Genomic DNA, 7513 nt, shown 5'->3' with positions numbered 1-7513 from the left:
GCTTCACCTCGCTGACTGTTGCATTCTCTGTAAAATGAGGACAGGAACACCTGTCTCCCAGTCGTGTTGTGAGGACAGGGTTGGAGGGCCAGCATCAATGACGTTGGATGGTTGCCTGCTATAACGTGCCTCTGCGCCTCCTGTTTATTTTGTGATAACAGTGAAATGGCCCAATCTAAGGCCCATTAAAGCTCAGTGTCTGAGAGGCCTTCCAGGCCCTACCAGTTCCCCACCCAGCTTCCACAAGGACAGTGCCAACTCTGCAATCTCCTACACACCTCTGTGATCTACCCAGTGAAGGGGACTCCCAGTCCCATCTCGGCACCTACAATATTTAATTCCTTAGCCCAGCGTCCTTCAGTCTTACTCTTTTAAAACACAGGAGCTCAGGCCTTGACCATCAGTGCAAACTTGAGGAGTCTTGGAGCCCAGCTGTGTTTCAGTTTCTTCCTTTGCCCAGTAGATATGTACAGTAGGAACCATGCTTGCTCAGGACTAAATTTCATATGGAGTAAGCGCCGGACTTAACCCCTACTCTTTTCTCTGAATCAAGAATGAAGTGAGCAGAAATGACTTCTAAATCATCACTACCAGATGCCAGTTTTTTAGAGGGAAAGCAATGAGGATGAAGGGGACTGACGTGAGAAGTTATCTGATGAAAATTCTAGGAACTGTCACTCAACAGCATATTTTAATGAAAAGAGAAGTATGGGATCCTAAAAACAAGTACCACACAATTCTGAATAGTTTAATACAAAACTATTGACAGGGAAAAATAAAAAGTTAAAGGAGGATAATCTCAACTTAATATAAAATATTCCCTGGTTAGTGGAAGGGGGCAGGGGTTTCTTCGCATGGACAGCTGGTAACTCCATGTGCCCTGTATGAACACTGGCTTCCTTCTTAGAGAATGAAGAGGCTCCGGACAGAGCCAGTTGCAGCCAGGCTTGGTCTGCCTTTCCCATTTGGCAGTGTCTCAGTCTCTCTTTCGTAATGATTTGCCCTGGCACCCAAAAGGCAAGCCAGAAGAAGAAATTTGAATATCCTATGGGAGATATCCCACATTAGGTCTGGTGTCTCAGCTGGGCTGATTTTACCAAGACAGCTTTGGAAGGGAAGAATAATGGATGCTGTGTTGGGGTAGTAGGAGGGAGAGAATAGCTAATTTCAGCAACAAGCTTTTGTTACAACAAAAATCAGGGGACAACTCACATTTCTCTTTCTTAATCCTCCATTACAAGTACACCAAAGGGAAAAACAACAGGAGCTCAAAGAAATAAGTAATACTTACTGGGAGATTCCACCCTCCTCCCCCCACATAGTGGGGGGAATTTGAATAAAAGAAGCTGTAGTCTGACATTGGCTTCTATCAAAACACTGCCTAAAGGTGCCCCACTAGGATGCAATCCATTTCTGACACCCTCATCTGTGCAAGAATATTCTTCTTCAGCATATTTTCTTTTGTATATTTTTCACTTGCACATGAGCATTTATTTAGTTGTGAGAAATACTGTGGTATGTTGCGTTAGAAAGCAGGAAACCAAAATTCTGAGTCTGTCACTCAGTAGCTAAATGATCATTAATGCCTCAGTTGCCTCACTTGTCAAGTAGTAAAATGAGACCTATTCCTCCTGTCTGATACAATTATTGAGTATTCATATATTTCTTTATTCAAAACTGTTCATTGAAAGTCTTCTACATGTTCTGGTCACCAAGGAAGGCGAATGCTCTTTTTTTTTTTCTTCCTTAAATTTATTTATTTATTTATCTATTTTTGGCTGTGTTGGGTCCTTGTTGCTGCACGCCGGCTTTCTTTAGTTGCGGCGAGCGGGGGTTACTCTTTGTTACAGTGCGCGGGCTTCTCATTGCAGTGGCTTCTCCTGTTGCGGAGCATGGGCTCCAGGCGCAGGGGCTTCAGTAGTTGTGGCTCGCGGGCTCTAGAGCGCAGGCTCAGTAGTTGTGGCTCCCAGGCTTAGTTGCTCCGCAGCACGTGGGATCCTCCCAGACCAGGGCCCGAACCCGCGTCCCCTGCATTAGCAGGCAGATTCTCAACCACTGTGCCACCAGGGAAGCCCCCAAATTCTCTTTCTTTATTGTGTTTACCTCTAGTGGTAAAAAGTTCACAGTAAGTAAGTAAACAAATAAATAAGCGAGATGATATCAATTTGTGAAACCATGAAGACTACACAACAAGATACAGTGACACTGTGATGGAGAGTGTTTTATCATGGAGATTGTAGTTAACCTGAATTTCCTAAACTGTTTATGTCATTTGTGATTATGTTACTCTGTAATATATCAGCTTAAACATAATTTTCAAGGCCTTTAAGAATTTTAACTGATACTAAATCAAGTAAGTTGGAGAATAATCTTTAGATGGCTGAATAATTTCTAAGGAAGACAATACAAAAACATTGGTCACCAAGCATGGTGTGTACACACACACATACACACCACACATGCCTCTTATTTTTATGTTTGAGAGTAGATAAGCCTTTGGGGTATATTAATGTGTATGTTCAGTTTTGCCCCTTTAAAAAATTTAAAAGGGATGTGTTTGGCCATAGGAAGTTTTATGTTTGCTTTGCTCGTAGCTAAATGTTTGTATATTTCAAACCATACTCAGTTACTTGCCTACAGTTACCTCCATGAGGAAATAGAAGGTAGTTACATTGGTTAAAAGTTGTAATTTATATGCTAAGAGAGTAGAACTTAATGTTCTCAGCACAAAAAAAAGGAATTGTAGCTATATGATGGGATGGAGATGGTAACTAATACTGTGGTGGTAATAATTTTACAGTTTGTAAATATATCAAATCAACATTTTATACATCTTAAACTTATACAATGTTAAGTGCCAATTATATCTTAGTAAAGCTGGAAAAAAATAGAAATGGATAGGATCCCATTTTTTAAATTGAAGTTTGGTTGATTTACAATGCTGTGTTAATTTCAGGTGTACAGCAAAGTGAGATATATGTATATGTGTGTGTATATCTATATCTATATCTATATCTATATATATATCTTTTTCAGATTCTTTTCCATTATAGGTTATTATAAGATATTGAATATAGTTCTCTGTGCTATACAGCAGGACCTTGTTTGTTATCTATTTTGTATATAGCAGCTTGTATCTCTTAATCCCAAACTCCTTATTTACCCCTCCCCCACTTTCCTCTTAGGTAACTATGACTTTGTTTTCTGTGTCTGTGAGTCTATTTCTGTTTTGTAAGTAAGTTCAATTGTATCATTTTTTTTAGATTCCACATATAAGAGATATCAGATGATATTTGTCTTTCTCTGTCTGACTTGTTTCACTTAGTATCATAATCTCTAGGTGGTCCATCCATGTTGCTGCAAATGGCATTATTTAGTTCTTTTCTATGGCTGAGTAATATTCCATTATATATATATATATATCCATTCATCTGTCAATGGACATTTAGGCTGCTTCCTTGTCTTGGCTATTGTAAATAGTGTGGCTATGAACACTGGGGTGCATGTATCTTTTCAAATTAGAGTTTTCATCTTTTCCAGATATATACCCAGGAGTGGGGTTGGTGGATCATATGGTAGCTATTTTTAGTTTTTAAAGGAACCTCCATAGCAGCTGCACAAATTTACATTCCCACCAACAGTGTAGGAGTGTTCCCTTTTCTCCGTGCCTTCTCTAGCATTTATTATTTGTAGACCTTTTGTTGATGGGCATTCTGACCAGTGTGAGGTGATAACTCATTGTAGGTTTTTTTCTTTTTTTTTTTGCAGTACGCGGGCCTCTCACTGTTGTGGCCTCTCCCGTTGCGGAGCACAGGCTCCAGACATGTAGGCCCAGAGGCCATGGCTCACGGGCCCAGTCGCTCCTCGGCACGTGGGATCTTCCTGGACTGGGGCACGAACCCATGTCCCCTGCATCAGCAGGCAGACTCTAAACCACTGCGCTACCAGGGAAGCCCTTGTTGTAGTTTTGATTTGTATTTCTCTAATAATTAGCGATTTTGAGCATCTTCTCATGTGCCTTTTGACCATCTCCATGTCTTTTTTGGAGAAATGTCTATTTAGTTCTTCTGACAATTTTTTGATTGGGTTGCTTGTTTTTTTTGATATTGAGTTCTGTGAGCTGTTTGTATATTTTGGAAATTAAGCCCTTGTCAGTCACATCATTTGCAAATATTTTCTCCCATTCTGTAGGTGGTCTTTTCATTTTGTTTATGGTTTTCTTTGCTGTGCAAAAGCTTATAAGTTGGATTAGGTCCCATTTGTTTATTTTTGCTTTTATTTCTTTTGCCTTGAGAGGATGACTTAAGAAAACATTGGTATGATTTATTTCAGAGAATGTTTTGCCTATGTTTTCTTGTAGGAGTTTTATGATATGATGTCTTATATTTAAATCTTTAAACCATTTTGAGTTTATTTTTGTGTATGGTGTGAGGGTGTGCTCTAACTTCATTGCTTTACACGCAGCTGTCCAGCTTTCCCAAGACCACTTGCTAAAGAGACCATCTTTTCTCCATTGTATATTAATGCTTCTTTTGTTGAAGATTAATTGTCTGTAGGTGTGTGGGTTTATTTCTGGGCTCTCTGTTATGTTAGGATCCCATTTTATTCAATATGATGGGAACTAGAAAAATCTTTTTGAGATACACAAAATAAGATACGAGCAAATGTATGAACCTATCCCTTTTCTAGAAGAAAAATCTAGTTGTGACAATGTCAATTCTCTTCAAATAAATGTATAAGCTTAAAAAGTTTTGGGCTTCGCTGGTGGCACAGTGGTTAAGAATCCATCTGTCAATGCAGAGGACATGGGTTCAAGCCCTGGTCCAGGAAGATCCCGTGTGCTGTGGAGCAACTAAGCCCGTGAGCCACAACTACTGAGCCCGCGAACCACAACTACTGAAGGCTGCATGCCTAGAGCCGGGCTCCACAATAAGAGAAGCCACTGCAATGAGGAACCCGTGCACCGCAACGAAGAGTAGCCCCCGCTCGCCACAACTAGAGAAAGCCCGCGTGCAGCAACAAAGACCCAATGCAGCCAAAAATAAAATAAATTTATTTTTTTTAAAGTTTTAATTTATATGGGCCATTGAGACTATATTAAGAATTGAAGTAGCAAAGAAATATGAATGTGTATGTAAGATTATGAGTGTGATTGTGTTTATCAACGTAAAAAGAGCAATTTTGTCTTGAAGTAAAATAAATGGCTGACTGTGCCAGAATGTGAAGATTAGTAAGAGACAAAATTTGAATAAGTAAGTTGTAGAAGTTTGAGGGAAAGAAAACCTTGTTTTCTATGGTTTATAATACCTACAAATTGTAAGTCTCAAAAGAAAGAATGAAATATGTTAAAACTTTTGACAAAATTGGCTCTGCTTTAATGGGTTTACTCATAGGACTTTGCTGCAAATTGTTATATTAATACAAGAGTAGAACTTGATTTTTTTCCTTTATGTTAAAATGACAAACTAGTCTTGGACTATTCAGTTTGTTATCAACAAGAGATAGTGAGATAGTAAAAGTTATTTTTCACTTCTGTGTTATCTGCCCAAATATCAGATATTATATATCTGACCAGAAGAACTGTCTGTACTTTCTGCTGACTTTGTCATGGCCTTGATTATTTCGAAACAAACAAAAAAACAGTAGCAGAAATTCCTAATTTCTTAGTTAGTTGAAGTTCCTTATAATTATACCTACAGTTATGTTTATTTAGCACCAGTGTATTGTCATGCTGGTTAATAGGTAGCCAAGCTACAACCATTCATTGTTCCCAGGAATCTAGGCTTCCATCTTAAACTACTGATAGTTTTAAGAAAATTCTTTTCAATATTACCTTCCCAAGATCTGTTCCATAGTTTATAAAAATGTAATTATTAATGTGTTTTTACATGTCAAACCATCTTTGTTGCTTCCTAGATGACTAAAATACCAAAGGCTTGGCCTCTTACCATATAACCCATGATGTGTCATTCACAATCAGGAGGGATAGTAAAGTTAATTAGCTGTGTTTAATATGATCTATATTTCTTTTTTTTTAATGTTTATTTATTTGGCTGCACCAGGTCTTAGTTGCAGCACGTGGGATCTTTGTTGCAGTATGTAGGATCTAGTCCCTTGGCCAGGGATCAAACCCAGGCCACCTGCATTGGGAACGTGTAGTCTTAACCACTGGACCACCAGGGAAGTCTCAGTATGCTCCATATTTCTTACTTGGCTTAATCCTGTTGTAGGATATGCATTAAATATTAAGCCCACAAACTGGGACAAGCTGTCCCATCAAAAAAATAATTTCTATCTTCCCTATGTTCATCTTTTAAAGTAGATTTGTCAGTATCCCCATGTCCACAGTTTATTCTTACCTTTGAGGAAACACTGACAAAGTCCACAACCCAATAGAATTTTACTCTCCTCTATTCTGATATAATTGTTTTCTCTAATAAATTAACAGAGCCTTCAGTCTAATCAAGATCAAGTGACTTTTGCTTTCCTTGCATGCTTACCTCAAGTCTTCTGCTGCATGCTAAAGTCTTCAACATAGGACAGTCAAATGACTTGGTGGGAAAGATTGCACCAGGCACTCTTAACTGGAATAGACTTATAGGGCTAGGCTTCTCCACATAAGCTGACATTGCAACCACAAGTAGATATCTATATCTATATCAGGATTTCTAGGACTCTTGTTAGTCCAGAAGTGAAAACTTCATGGAAGTACACTTCTGGTCCAAGATTTGTGAGTCAAGAATAAATCACATAAGCCTAATAAGTTGATGAGGGGAACATAATTGTAGACTGTGCTTATGCATTGTAGAATATTGTTGTTGGACTATTTTTAATGTTTTGTATTTGATATGCCTATGAGGATGTCCTTTTTTTCTCTTTTGCTTCTTTGCTTTCTTCCTGATCTATCTCTAACCCTCAGTTTAGCAAGGTAGGCTTATACAAACTAAAAGGAAATATTTTTAAATGATATTTTGTTCCCACTGATCCCTTGGAGTTCAAAAGTGAATACTTTCTCTGAGCCCCTAGTAATGTAATTATTTGCAAAGTATAACCGCCAAGATTCAAAGAATCTGCCCGTAATCTTTATCAGGCTGCAATTGGACAAATCTATTATACAAACAAAGCCATCCAAAGAGTTTTATATTTGAGAAAATATGATTGTGTAACCATTAAGGAACAAGAGTTGTACCTCCTTGTGGAAGCAAGACTATGAAGTCCTCCCAGGAGACTGGTCTGATAAACCTATTTTATGGCTTACAGAGCCCAGCATTATGCTAGTAAGATAGTAAGAAGTTCACTTGCTGGCAGGTCAGGAACTTTAGTAAATGTTGAGGACCTTGAGAAAAGATGAATTCACTTATTTTTAGGGACTGCAAGTAAAGCCTGATAGAGGTTAATTTCTTAGCTTTGGTTTTCTCATACTGGAATAGACGAGCAAAGAAGAGCAGTTTTTAAACATCAATCATTAAATGATTGAAACATTAACACTAGAAAATATTACTTGATACAAAAA

This window comes from Mesoplodon densirostris, chromosome 3 (assembly GCF_025265405.1).
Source record: "Mesoplodon densirostris isolate mMesDen1 chromosome 3, mMesDen1 primary haplotype, whole genome shotgun sequence".
Classification (NCBI taxonomy): Eukaryota; Metazoa; Chordata; class Mammalia; order Artiodactyla; family Ziphiidae; genus Mesoplodon; species Mesoplodon densirostris.
Note: the sequence above shows the minus strand (reverse complement) of the source record.